We start from the raw sequence: 15,411 nt of genomic DNA, 5'->3' as shown, positions 1-15,411 counted from the left end.
TGAATGAATGAGTCAATTCACGTAATTAAATAATGATGCATGTAATTAGCATAATCGTTAATCATGAAATCCTAGTATAACACCCTATTATAACAGCAAAAGCTTGCCAAAATGAGGGAAAAAAATGTATGGAGGAGCATGAAAATTTCTACACAATATTCGAAGACCCTTTGGGAAGCAACTGAGAACACAGATGGCCCTTGGACCTTGGCTTAGATCAATGTTCATCTCTTTACGGGAAGACCTGGCTTCTCGTTAGCTATTGGATGTCAGTCTGGCTCTCCTAAGCGGCAATGTGCTAAAGCCCTGTTGCAATGATGTGGTTGGTCAGCTCAAAGAAGATGGTCCCCCGGCAACTCATGCATCCTCGTCGCCAGAGGAGCAGTAGCGATGTAGCCGCCTTCACGCCTAAGAAGCCGTGCTCACAGCAAAAGCCACGCCAACTTGACAGGATGTCTGTCCGGGTTTCTTTCGAGGCATCTGGAAGTTTCCTGGACCAGAGCCAAAGATCATCACGACATGCTGGGGGCTGCAGCCCAAGAATGGTTCTTTTGCTAACAGCCATACTCTTGAATGCCATAGACACGGGACGATCATGGGCTTGTAAGCCTTAGGCCATCCCCCGTCTGCACCAGGCAAAACCCACACACCGCAGAGATTCCATGGGCAACATCAGAGCTAACGGTTGGCACGTTACACAGAATCCACTATCTTAGTCATACATGGCCCTAACACACAAGCGTGCTGAACTTCTCAGCTGTATTTAGTGATATTATTAAAAATAAAAAACTTAAAGGACATTAACAATTTCCATTCTGATAAATGAAAGCTAGTATTCATGAATACTCATAAATTAATAAAGCAGAGAAGTCGTTTTTAAATCATATTTTCCATTTCCACCTGGAATATATTTAAAAATCTATTTTAATAAATGTAGAACTTGAGCCAAAAGTGAAATTGTATTGTTAAATCTCTTTAAATATTTAGATATTGTTTTAAAAGGTTAAGAGTTTAATGTATCATTTTGCATAAACTATAATGATAAAGTCACTAAAACTTTCTGATGTTCTCCACAACATAACAATGCAAGTTGTTTTGAATTTACCCAGAAGGTATTTGGAAGTTAAATTCAAAAGGTAAACTAAATAAATACATATTCATTCCGGAAAAGGTGAATTAATAAAGTAAGGTTTCCATACTCCAGTCAGTACCTGAAGATACACCCGTGCGGAGTGAGGCACGCACTGCAGGGGGTTCATATGATGGCCTCCTCCAGCTTGTGAGTGGTCTCCCCACCTCCTACAAAGATGAGCTGGGATTCTATGCAACGCATGAGCTACTGAGCCCCAGACAAGGGCCCGCGAGGCCGTCTTTGGACTTGTGGCAGAATGCCCCTCTCTGGATGCTGGAGAGGTGCAGCTTTGTGCACCGTGGACCCTAAACTGTACTGTTCCAATGGATATCTGGACAATGGACAATGGACAATGGTTCTGACTTTTACATTTTATTTATTTCCCATGAAAGCCCGAATTTTTTAAAACACTGAGTGCATGCAACACAAGGTATTCAGAAACAAAAACCATGCGTGCGCTCAGGAGAGCTTGATGAGAAGAAGTCAACAGCTATTTTAAAGGGGTTTTATTAAAAGCAACAAAAAAAGCCCTTAAGTTGTGTCTGATAACCTATATAACTATTAAAGTGACCGTGTCCCTTTTAATAGGTCTTGGTGTTGCTTTAGCAAACACAAGTATCAATTTGTAGTTTCCATAAAAACGTTTCCTTTGAATAGTAAATGCATTTCCAAGTGACTGGAATTTTCCCTATGAAAGGTTTTCCAGGATGGAAATACCCTCATCATGTGACAAAAGGTGGCATTACCATCAGTTGGACGTTAGACGTCTTGTGTTAAGTAGATGTGATCAAGTGAAACCATTATGACTGAGAATGAGAGAAAATCCTCAATTGTCTCCTTTTGTCCAAAACGACCTTAACAAACTCTGGCCCCATGACAGAGGGTGAAGAGGGAGGGTGAAGTCTGAAGCTCACAGCTAGGAGCTTTTGAAGGCCCCAGCAGATCGGCAAACCACCGGGAGAGTTGTCAGTACATCCGCTCCAGACCCTCAAGACCCCCAGAGACATAGTCAGATCAACACAGCAAAATTTCCACGCTGATCTGATCAGTGATTCTGGCACTTGGGAACATGATGGTTTTGCCTTCTCAAGTTTCATCATGCTCGTGTGTCAACACTTAGCAGCACACAGTTTTTAAAAGGGGTCAAGAGGCTCCGATATGGGTCACGCTGCCAGCTCACTGTGGGGATGTGGGCCTCTGTTTCTTCATCCATAAAATGAGGTGATTAAACTGGACCAAAGACTCCCTATCTTCTGTGTCATCATACAGATGCCTTCTCTTAGGAAAGATTTAGCTGCTAATAAAACAAGTAACCTGGTTTACTAGGTCAGAGCTAGTGCAACTCGACCATAGAAATAAGTATCTTCCATCAGCTGTTTAAAATATGGAAAACAGGTTAGTGTCTTCTAAGTACTGGGGAACTTGGGGTCCGAGACGATTTTAATAGATCCATTCTGATCTTTTGGATGAAATTTGCAACTCTGTATCCACGTTTCCTTCCATGCGGCAGAGACCAGCAAAACACAAGCGAAAGTACCAGGGTGCTTTCTGGAAGGTGACAAGCATAAAGTGTCGCCTAAGTGGCGCTAAGCTCCAAACCCAACCTAACATGTAAATAGCAGTGCCACTCTCTCCACCCAGCGCATCCTGGTCTGTGACAAGTTAGAATGTTTGTTTTGAGCACCAGACTAAGACGGTCAAGGCAGGAATTCTCTCCACCTTTGGGTTCATGTAGGTGCAGCCTATATGCTAGGATGTCGCATGCTCTCGCAAAGCCGGGCCTAACGCCACCCTCCGGGGCTTGACTCAGCAAAGCCCATGGCACCCTGCACAACTCCAGGGGGCGTCATGCAAGCCGTTTTCGGTGTGAGTGCCCCTCGGAGGCACACAGAAGCCCCGGGTTCAACTTCACAGGGCTACAATGGACCAGAAGAATCCTATGCAGCAAATGTTGAATCTTGGAAGTATGAAAGCCAAAAAGAAATGTGTTGAGCTTGCCCTGAAGATCCAAAGCACGAGCAATAACGACACAGCAGTCTGGCCAATTGCCTGGTTCCCTAAATGCCAGAAATTGGAAATTGATAGCTGGACGGGCCACCGATCGTCTACAAGAGATCAAGCATCGCAAAGGCATCCAGCTGCTCCAAGGCAACAAGATGAGGAAGACAATGCTTCAAAACTCTAAGGTAAAATTACTTCCAGAAATCTAAACCAAGCCAAACCAGCAATCAGCTGGAAGCGGGGGATAAAGATATATTTTGCTCACAAGTTCTCAAAACATGCGCTTCCTTTGTACTCTCTCAGAGCTGGAGAATGTGCTCTCTCAATACAGAAGAGCTCTCCAAGGAAGAGTCCAGTAACAGAAAAAACAAACAGAAACGAGAGACTCAGAACACACGTAAGAAAGCCTTACACCATCAAGAACGGTTTCTACTTAAGGAGAAGGCATGGGGGCCTCCCCTTTCGGGCTGCTGACTTTCTCCCGACCCCGTTTTCAGCAAAGGCCCAGCATGGAGGCTCTAACACAGGAGAGCAGAGACGGATGACTTCGCGGATGTCCTAAGGGCACAGCAGGCCCAGGGGAAAACCGCACTAGACCGGAACAGGAGGATGTGGACTCCTACGGGGACAGCTCCGAGGGAAAAGAAAAAAAGGGAGAAACGGAAGCATCGGCCTGATGTGTTTGACCTTTATCGGAAGTTTTCCAGAAATGTTGGAGAGTTAAAAAAGATCAAATAGAAAAAAATGCTGAGTAACAGCAGACTAAGGTTGTACCAGCGAGGAACTGTCAACGGCATTCTCTTTAGTTCATGTATACACGATGTTTACACAATGATAAAACCCCGCATTGTGACATCATTATAGCAGATGGAGGACGGGAAGAGCATGTATGTAAATTGGGGTGGGAAGAAAAAAAATAATGACTCAGATTGCTCAAGCAAGAAATGGCTTTTAAAAAAATTTTGTAACAGGGACAGATGATGACTAGACTTATCGTGGTGATCGTTTTGCAATATATACAAACATCAAATCATTATGTTGTAGACCTAATATAATGTATATCAATTATGCCTTGAACATATTTTTAAAGAAATTATAAATGTAAAAAAAAAGAAAAGAGAGAGGAATGGCCTTTTAAAGATATTATTTAGAAAAGCCTAAATAGAGCTAAAAGCGAAGAATTACAATTGCTCTGAGAAACGGGACTGAGAAGTAGAGAGAGGAAGGGCAAGAGACTGCGGTATTTTTTATTAAAAGTCAGGTGGAATTAATGCTCTCAGAGAGAGAAAAAGACAAAGTATCTACGTGTAGAGAGAAAAAGTGATTGATATTCAAACACAGTATTTCCACATATTCTGTAATTACAGCTTTAATTTTTTTCTTTGACTCGAGTGGTACTCAACACTTGAGAATTTTAATAAGCTTCTAGGAATTAGAAAAACAAACACACAGAGAAATACAGTACCTTCAAATTGTACCAGGTGCCATGAAAGATACAACTGAAATTAACAGGCAAGACCTAGGGCGGGTGGTGAGGACGACCCACTGAGGTGACCATGAGACTAATGACAGCAAAGGGGCTGTGGACAGGCAGAGCCTGGGAGGCGGAAGGAGCGGCCCCAGGAGCTGGGAAGAGCTGCAAACAGTCTTTGCAGCTGAGCCAGGAGAGGAGCTGAATGACCTGGGCACTGCTGGCATCCTCCTGTGCTCCCTTCAAAACTTTTACTTGGAAAAAAATTAACTTCTTCCCCAAAGGCAGATAAGATGAGATAACCAGCTATGTGGGAGGCAGCTGATGTTTTCATTGAGAAGTAAATTACCTTTGTCCTCTAGAAGGCAGAAGGGATAAGCCATGTGACATCGCACTCTGAGTACATGGCATCTCCCCTTGCAGTAGATTCTAGCTGATGAGGACAAGACACACAGAGCTCTGCCACACGCTGTCATCTTGGGGCAAGTGACTTAAATGCCCTGAGCCTCGACATCCCCCTCTGCAAAATGGGACAAGGATACCTTGCTGGGTGGTGTGAGAATTAAGTAAGAGGACTATATGAAGAGCCCAGTAAAGTAGGAGCCCAGTCAATAAATGGCCACTGTTAACATCAGTCATCACCACAGGTATTACCAAGGGAAATCACACAAGGCCCCAGAGAGCGTGCCCCAAAATTTGCCAAAAGAAAACCAGCTCGTTATACGGTAACCGCATCGTTTATCCAGAAACCCAGAAGGCCTATGTGGCCATAACTTGAGTGAGCATGCGGTGTCATCTGAGTTTATTTTTCCAATGAAAGGTTCGGTCAGTGTCGGGCAGAGACGGGAGGCCAACTGCCCCATGGGTGGCTCCAGCTCTTGCTCCCAGTTCTAAGATTCCATCGGAAGCATCCAAGTGGCCACACCTTGCCCTGCGTGATGTCGCTTAGGTAATGCTGCCTTCATCCCCAAGACAAAAATATTTCCTTTCCAAATAAACTGAAATGAGTGGAGAACAAAGCATTGTAGAAAATCCTTCTGAAGAGTCTTTGAAAATACTTGAGTCTGATGCCTCTCAAAGCAGGTCTGTAAAGGCGTGTGGACACTTAACATAAATAAAGCCAAGAAAACAATGTCGCTTCCCCGCAATCATTTGATTTCCTTCCACATGAAACCTATAGCCAGCCTCGTCCTCCCCCAACCTCTTCGATCTCAGTAGATCATTTTCCTCCGTCAGAGAGAAACGCGCCGCCATTGGCACCTGATTCCGCTACAGGCGCGCCCACCTTTCCCCTTTGTCCTCCAGCATCAGAAGAAGAGCTTCTAAGGCCAGCCCTTTTAGCCTTCCCCAGAGGCCCCTGCTGTCACGTCTCCCCCTCCCATGGCATTGCCTCCATCCCCACAAATGCCACCGTCCTTCAAAGTGCCCACCCAGCTGTCTCCAGGTACCCGAGGAGTAGGTGGAAAATGGCCTGGGCAAGGGGTGGTTAGGATTCGACAGAATGCCACGGAAACCCAGCTAAAAGGCAGCCACCGACATTCAAAATAAGGTATCTCAGCAGACACAAAAGCCAGACATGAGAGAGAACTTGGATTTCCTAAGCTGCTTGAACTCCATTTGCCAAGTCAGGAACAGGCCGGAGGACCGAATAGCAGCGCGGCCAAGAGGACGGGGGAGGGGCCACTGCCCTCCACACAGACTGAGCTGTGAAGCTGGTTGGAGGAGGTGGTGATGGGGAGGAAGGACCAGAGGCGCCTCCCCTTCTGGCGAGGCCGGGGGAGGCCACGCCCCCACCCACGCTGCTCTGGTGACGGCCAGGAAGCAGCACTTGCCAGGTGAATGCTGGCTGTTGGCTTCAGGTGCCACCTCACCCGGCTTCTCCCGAACACCTCTCTGGGACGGCCAGGCCAACTCTCCTCCCAACGGTACTCGTTGTGGTCACCCACCTATTAATGCCAGTGTCTCAACACTCTCCCATTGTTCCCTTCTCCTACTGCATCGGCCCCCCCCGGCTTGTCCCAGGAGCACCAGCCCATTATCTACCCTGCAGGGACTCACTGGGTAACTTCACTTGATAGCTGGTCACCCTCCTCTCCCACCGCCCCAACCTGCTGCAGCTTCAGTGACCCTCATAATTGTTAATATAAACCACTCATCATTCACCCTCCTCTGCTGCTTCTTCCACCCCTGAAACCATTGGATCCTCCCGATTTTACCTCTGGAGTCTCCCCTGAGCCCACCTCCTCTTCCTCATCCCCACTGTCCTTCCTCACTGGGTTCTGGCCTCAGGCTCTTGCTCCCCCAGTTCATCCAGGGCACCCATGGAAAGCCGGCAAGCAGGATTTGGCACAGTTGCCGCACGAAGCACGAAGCTAAATGCCGGCGTCTCCCCTTGCTCACCCAGCTCCGACCACACTGACCTCCCTGCTGATTCACAAACACCCAGAGCCCACCCTCACCCCGGGGCCTTTGTACACAGCTTTCCTCCGCCTGGAACATTCCCCCACAGAGGCAGCTGGTTGGGTCCGTCCCTGATTTGCTCTTCAGGTGTCTGTCTGCTCAAGGTCGCACATCTGAGAGGACAGCGGAGCAGTCCCCCGGCAGAGCGGCAGCTCCTTGTCACCCCCTGGCCCCTGGCCCCGCTTTAGTTTTCTCTATAACATCCAGATTCTTCTAGAATTTTGTACGTTTATCGTCCTTTTCCACCAATTCCACCACTAGAATATAAATTCCAAGAAAAAAAAGGATATTGTTTTTTGTCCGCTTTTAGATCTCTAGCTCCTAGAACAGTGCCAGCAAGAAGTAGACACTTAATAAAAAACTGTTAAGTTTTTGACCACTGGTCTTGAAAGGGACTAACATGATGGCACTTATATTAGGATAGTCGAGACTGCTTATTTGCTAGAGTCCCAATTTCTCGGCACACTTCAACAGTGATCTCTTCATAAATTGCCCGTTTCTCTTTCCAACCTCACCTCTGGTACTGCCCCCTCCTCCTGCCTCCCTCCCTCCGTCTCATTCTCTTGATATAAGTGAATATTTAGGAGTGCTACCGTGTACCCTGTTCAAGCTTCCATGAACTAACCGAGCACCTAGCACATAACAGCTACTCGGTATGCAATAGTTCCCTTCCACCTTCTATATACTGATCGTCCAGGCTCCTCCCCAATCCCCAGACCCCCTCATTCAACACCAAGGAAATCCTGTTGGTTCTTCTTGGCCCATGCAGGACAATTTAGCACTCACGGCCTAGCCTTGCATTAGAATGATTTGCTTACTAATCTGTTTTTTTCACCAGCGATCAGAATGTCTTAGTCATCACTGTGTTCCCAGCAGCTAGTAACAGTGACATACTTCATTTATTTGTACTCATTTGGATCAATCAAGGAGCTTTAAAACGTTCACGCACAATAGGAGGAAAAGAAAAAACAGTAGCAAAAAGAAGCCGAGGTGAAGTTATTACCCAAAGAGCATAACCATAAAATTGTGCAGAATCACTAAGGATGAGCTTTGTCATTATTACATTAGTGAGGAAACCCTGCTGGGATTCTAGGATGAGTGTCAATCTGGTAAAAACGGCCCCATTTCTCAAGTCCTCGACCAGCAGCTCCTGGATCTAAGGTACAGAGGTCTGAGAGAAGAGCCTGACATGGGACCTCGTGAAAGAGCCACTGTGTCTAAAGATAAGCACAGGGGCCACCGCTCCAGAAACGCCTGCTGCATGCCAGACACAAAACATGTCCATAACCGCTTTCAATGAACTGAAACCTCCCTCCAGGGAAAGACCATTCTTTCTTAAACTAGCCCCACCCTGGCCAGGCTAGGGGAGTACCCTCTGGTCCAGCTCACTTCACTAAATCTTTAGAGCGTCTACTACGTTTCTGAACCCATGCTGGTTGCAGGCATCCAAGAGCCATCATTTATGCTCCCTGCTCCCCAGAACGTGCCCTCAGAGTGAAGCAGGTAAGCCTCCATGCCGACAGCATCGCATGCCCATTCCCATTGATCCCTGGGGTCGCCCCACGTGGAAAGCCCTCACTGTTAACCCTACTTTACAATTACACCTCTCTTCAAGCCTGTACAACAGACTGCACAGAGCTTTCATCAATTATTCCAAATCCCTCGATCTCCACGATTCCTAAACTATAGAGCCCTAGAGACTGTGACCTACAATTTACGACCGTGGTGTATTATTTGAATCAATTCACTGAATCAGCCATGTCTCCTAAGTCAGAGAGTAAGTTTCCAAAGACAAGCTTTATGACCCAGCCCCGCAACTATGGTCTAGGACTGTGCTACCACGACAGTAGCCACTAGCCACATGCGGCTATTGAAACTTAAGTTTAAACGAAATAAAATTAAAAATGAAGCTCCTGAGTCATGCTAGCCACAGGGCATATGCTCACTAGCCACAGGAGGCTACAGGCTACCATACTAGACACTACAAATGTAAAATATTTCCATCACCACAAATATTCTATTAAACAGAACAGGCCAGAGTGTCAAAGTTACCATTGATAATTCGATTAATTTCTATGAGCCTTAGATTCTTCTTGTGTAAAAAGGGAACAGTCCTGCCTCACCGGGCTGCTATAAGAGTTAAGTGAGGTGCTAAATGTGGACATTCTTAATAGTTTTAGTAATTATAGTTTGACAAGGTAGACCTGTAAACACAGCTATACAGTTACATATACAGGTGTAGTCTGATGAGAGTCTAGCATTGGTCAATAGTGGCAGCTGTCAGAGGGAGTTGCCAGCAATGAGAACAAAGAAATTCTATCTCAGGCTGCGTGACTAGGAGGATGCTGTCCGAGAGGAGGGGCTAGAGTGCACGCCGGCCAGGGCGTCTCAGGAATGCTGCACTCGAGGAGGAGCACAGATGAACTGAGGCTGTCCAGAAGAGTCTGGAAAACAGCGAGCGGAAGGAGCCCAGGATCTGTCAGCTGGGAAGAAGACGACTCAGCAGGCACAGAGAACAGGAGAAATCTCGGCACAGACAAAGGACTGTGCTGGGGAGGGGCCCCCATCTTGGGCAGCTGCAGAGATAACCGAGAGGTGGGTTTAACTCTGCGTAAGGAAAATAGTTGCTACTCGGAGTTGTCTAACAGTGGGAAATGCTGCCTTATGGAGAAGAGACCTCGGGCTCCCAGAAAGCACTCAAACTGGAGTGTGTATGAAGTCACCTAAGGAGCTAGTGGAAATTCGGGTGTTTGTCCAGGCCCCACGTTCAGGGATTCCGGTCCAGTAGGTGTGCTGTGGAGCCCATAACTTGCATCCCTAACAAGTGCCCGGTGATGCCTTTGATGGTTGGCGAGACCTCTCTCCAACCAGAAGAACCGTCAGAGACGGTATAGATAGACGTGCTCTTGACACCAGCTAGGAGCTGGACCCTGCAACCTTCCAAACCAGCTCTAGAGGACATCGCTCCGAAGACTCCCGGCGAGTCCTGGGCATTCCAGACTGCACCCACGGCCAGCCTGGGACACCCCCAGAGCCAGAGCACCCAAGGTCTCCTGCCCTTCTGCGGTCACCTCAGGCAAAGCAGTTTCTTGAAGTTTTACTATTTACACAAACAGAGGGGAATGTGGCCATGCAATGCCAGATGCTCCAGGGAAAAAGGCTTATGAGTAGACTTTCCTGCATGCCACGGTCTCCAGCTGGGGGTTCAATGCTAAATCGCATCTGTGTGTATTCGAGGCTGCAGAGGCAGCATACCCCAAGATGGGGCTGCACCGGAAGACATCCAATTTCAGTACTATGACTGGCCGGAAGAGCGAGAACAGGGGCATTTTGCTTCATCCCTTGCCTATCCAAGGCAACCGTCATGTGGCCATGCAAAACATGAGTCAGAGCCTGCCACTCCTCTCACTGAAAACAGACACTTCACACAAAGACTTCTGCCTAAATTTTTTCAATAACTTTATTCATTATGGCCAACCGTGAAAAGAACCCAAATGAACATCCACTAGCAAATGGATATTGTGGCATATCCCCAAAGTGGCATGCTGGCCGATAACAAAGAGGAACAAGTAACTGATATACACGATAGGCGTGAATCTCAAAACTTTATGCTGAGTAAACAAAGCCAGACACAAAAGATATCATAAGACATGGTATCGCTTACATGAAACTTTAGAGACGACAAATCAAATATATAGTCAGAAAGCAGATCAATCCCCAGGGGTGGGTACTGACTGGAACGAGACTCAAAGAAATCTTTTGGAGTGACGGAATGTTCTAGATCTTGGGTGCCACTGTGATTGCATAGGTGTATACATTTCACTGTACACTTAAAGTGCGTGCATTTGACGGTATACTGCAAAAGCTAATTCTTTGAAAACAAAACCAAATGGGCGCTTTCCGTTTCATGGGGTTCATTCTATTTCATGTTGTATTTACAACAGTTGTCATTGGTTACCTCTAGCTGGATAAGCGTGGGAAGGAGATCTTCAAACTGTTCACCCTCTTATACTTTTAAACCTTTTAACTACAAAGTGGTATTAACTATTTTTTAAATAAGTAAAATTTCAAATTAAGAGAAAGAATTTTAAAAACATGTCCCTCATTGGTAAAATGAAGAAGACACAGCCCTAAGATTATTGAACTGTGGCCCAATTTACTTCAGGTTATGGAAACCCTGCTTCTTAAGGCAGGTTCCATATATGGCCTGTATTTATCAAGCTCCTCTCAGCTCTTGGTACCAGTCTTTTTTTTTTTAAGCAATATTAAGTATTTTTCATAAAATATATATAATGGGTAAGAATGCATACATGCACAGTTTTTAAAGAATTTCAAGTTGAACACCATGGAACAGCCACCCAGTCAGAAAACAGAAAACTACTTATACCCCAGAACCTTCCATGTGCCCCTCCATGCTCACAGCTTCTCACTCCTGCAAGACACAAGCGTGTTCTTGATTTCAAGGATAAGAATGTTTCTCTTATCTGTGTGTGTATCCCTAACCAATACTGTTTAGTTTTGCAGATTTTAAAACTTTTGAAAAACTGAATCATTCCACACATATTATTGTGTGTTTTTGCCCAAAATTACACTTGTAAAATTCATCCATGTTGTTGCCTACAGCTATAGTTAACTTTCATTGTTATATAGCACTTTACGGAAGGAATAAATGTACCACAATTTATTTATCCATTAAAATAGTCGTGGACATTTTTACAATGCATTTTTTTGTTCCCATCTGCTGGAGGAAAAAACACGTCCAAATACACAGTATGACATTCACGGAAACCACTGCCCCCAAATGCATCTTCAGAAACACCTAGCCTATCTCATCTCCACTGCTTCTCTCTACCAACCCACGTGCCATTACGTCAGTTTAGTATATTGGTCAAAATATTAAGCACAGTTCCTTAGGGGCTGGAGGGCTGTTAAACATAATCTAGATCTACACAAATCATTCCTGTCCTTCAAGGTCTGGTCCAAGAATGATCTCCTTATGAAGACCCCCACAATCTCTTCCATCTAAAGTGCCACCACTACCCCAAAAACCACATCAAAATGAGCCCTCCTGTCTCTGACTCCTCTACCACACTAGCTTCATGCAGCCTTGAGTTATACTCATTTGTTATGGCCGTGTCTCATTGTTGGTCCCTGTAGTACGCAGTACTAAAATCTTGCAGATAACGGGCAGGTAATAAACGTTGGAACTTTTGAACTCAGACTCTAAAACCTGAAAGCTACTGCTGGTGGCAGGTACTAAATCACTCAAAAAATATATGTTTAAAAAGTTAATTTCAAAAAAATATGAAATAATATCAGTTAAAGTGAACACATCATCACTATTGCTTTAGACAAGATTTAGGTTCCTCATATTTCTGACATTGATCCTTTTGTTTGTCTCATAAAAAACACAGAGAGTTTTATAGTTCCTGGGACACAGAATGTTAGAGGATCACATAATTTAAGATCACTTTATAAGAAGTACATTATTTAAAGAAAATAATGTCCTCGAAACATATTTTAACCTGGGAAACAACAAAGGGAGAAAAAGTCCAACATTTTAATGATATTAATAAATGGGTCAGAAATTCCAATTAATGAATATTTCAGAATCTAAAAAAGCAATACTATTATCTTTCTGTCAGAAAATACATACATGGAATGCAGACACAGCAAATGGGAGAAGAAATGAAACAGATAAGCAGAAAGCTATAACTAGATTCAAGGCCTCATCACTGTTTGCCTCTCCATAAGACTCATTTAAAAAAAAAAATGGATGGAAGACGTCAGTCCTGAATAATATCAAATATGCCTTCAATTATTTTATGCAAAAATCATTCAACAGACGTTATTAAGAATACGGCATAGAAAAATGTTTGCAACTCATATCACAGAAATTAGGCTAAGGTTTTTAATATAAAAAGAGTTCCTACAAATCAATAGGAAAAAGCCCAATGGCTCAACTAGAAATTTGGATAAGTTATATATAAACAGATAAGGCAAAGAAAAGGTAATTATAATGGCTCTTGAACATAGGAAAACATGCTCAATCCCAGAAAAATACAAATTAAAACCACAGCAGGATACCCTTTTTCACCTACCAGGTTTGTGAGATCAAAAAGTTTGATAAAATGCTGTTGGCAAGGGTATAAACAGGCAGTCACACACATTTGCTGGTTGAAGTATAAATTGGTAGAACTCCAAGGAAGTGCAATAATTTAGTGATATCCATCAAAGTTACAAGTGCATACCCTCCCTGACACAATATTTCCACTTCTGGGAATTCATCCTACAGAATTTGTATATATGCAAAAAATGCCTGTACAAAGCCATTCCCTGTACCACGGAAACAGCAAAAGTTTGGAAACCTTAGTCCGTCACCAGGACTAAGGTTTAATAATGTGTGTCATCCTTACAATGGAATTCTATGTAGCTGAAACAGAACATGGACGTGATCTCCAGGTACTCTAAGAAGAGGAATAAACCAGATAGCATTCTACGATTTGCATAGAATGTTGTATATTTGGTGAAATATGCACTATCTGGAAAGATAAAAGGAACTGGTAACGCTAATCAATAAAATTTTAAATTAGGTGGAGAATTTAAAAAATATGTTCCTCATTGGTAACATGACTGAGATGCAGCCCTAAGACAATTGAACTATTGCCCATTCTAGCATAATACAATCTACCCTCCCTATCTGAGAGCTTATGTGACTTCAGACAGAGAAATTTGGAATAAACTCTAGAAACACACATAGCTAAGAGACCCAAAGTAAAGTTGATTCACATTCAGGGGCGCTGATAAGATACAGCCAGTTTTTAGAGAAAACCAGGAGGACTAGCAAAGATCTGTTTTAAAAAAAAAAAAAAAAAAAAAAATCTTTGAATTGCTCAAATTAACCTAGAAAATGGCTGGCTGTGTGTATGTCTTGTGCACTTATTTATTTCCTAACTTTAAGGTTAAGAAATCTATGTCCTATAACAAGGTATCTGATGCCTAAGATCTGCTTGATCTGGTGCGTGTGGGTCATGCTTGTTATGAGGACTTAACAAACAAAGGCTTTTCTCCGCCCTCCATCAGACCGGTAACAGATGACAGGGCACGTTCTTCAACAAAGGAGCCAGACACTTCCCCTGCCCTTACCGGTGAAGGGCTCTATTTGGAGAGACAAACCTGTTGATCGGGGCTTGCCAGAGAACATTCCTATTTATTCTCTCTGTAGCTCACCTAAAAATATGGCTGTTTTGCACACTGTGCACACCTGGGGGGAGGCGGGGTGATGTATATAATCCACCTGTTTGCCTCCTGCTTTCTCATCATGGAGTAAAGATAGTAAACCCAACCCTCGAGGGAACGGAAAAACAAATCATTCAGGGCCCATCTCAGGTGGCTGATGAAGGCGGCGCAGTCTTGAGCGTGTACCTAAGCTGGTCCAGATATGCCTGCTGGGGGCGGGGCGGGGGGCGCAAAAACGAACACAAGTTCAAGCACGATTGCTTGGACATGCTTTGGGGGAGCAAGTCAAGACCTGCGAGTTTTAGAAAGCAAAGAGCCAAAGTTTCTGACCCACTGGGCGCACCTGTAAGTACAGGTGCAGGCAGGTCAGCCGACCACCGTGCCTGCGAGGCCGGATACACACACGCGGGATGACAACTGTTTACGGGGAAGTGAGTCTGGAGGGAAGTTGGAGTGGGTGTCTACCTGTTCGAGAAAGGTGGCCGAGAAAGTAGGGCAGGGCTGACACTTCTTCCTCTGCAGTGTCCAGCGCACACCCCTCCACCCCGGGCCCCCGGGCGCCCCAAGGTCACCTGCCCTCCCCGGAGCCCCCCAAGCCCCACACCCCCGCCTCCCTCCGCCTCCTCACCAGAAATAGAGCAGGTTGGCCCTGACGAAGGGCGAGACACATTGCAGCGCAGCGGCCTCTCTTCCACCAGGATTGCTTGGCGTGCGGCCGCCGCCCAGCCATTAGGCACCCCGGCTTCCCAAAAAAAAACATAGCAGCCAGGCTCTGTTATGGCCACCTCTGCCGGAAAGTTATGTCCTCCACCCTGTCGCCCCAGGTTCTCTGCCAGTGCAAGTGTCCCTCCCCTGGCTCCGCGGCGGCCGGAGCCGGGCATCCTGCCTCTATGTGCGGCAGCTGGGGGCGCTGGGCCTGCCATCTCTTCCGCGGCAGTGCTTTCCAGGGAGAGCCGGGGCATGGAGGCGGGGCGCGCCTGGTGCTTCGGCCCGGAGAGGGCGAGGTCCGCGGCGTGCTGCCTGCAAGTGCCGGCGCTGGTGCCTTAGGATTGTGCCTGGGCTGGTGGCGGGGTGGCACTCTGGGGAGGTGGTGGCGGCCCAGTCCGCG

At 45.6% G+C, this 15,411-nt stretch overlaps 1 protein-coding gene across 2 annotated transcripts in view; it reads right to left on the bottom strand.

The window, feature by feature from the left end:
* Positions 1-15,411, bottom strand: part of RETREG1 (reticulophagy regulator 1) — a 110,682-nt gene that overhangs the window by 94,624 nt on the left and 647 nt on the right. The gene's annotated exons all lie outside the window — the stretch shown is intronic.

The sequence above is a fragment of the Pteropus medius genome, unplaced genomic scaffold (assembly GCF_902729225.1).
Source record: "Pteropus medius unplaced genomic scaffold, Ma_sr-lr_union100, whole genome shotgun sequence".
Taxonomy (NCBI): Eukaryota; Metazoa; Chordata; class Mammalia; order Chiroptera; family Pteropodidae; genus Pteropus; species Pteropus medius.
Note: the sequence above shows the minus strand (reverse complement) of the source record. Positions and strands in the feature narration are given on the sequence as shown.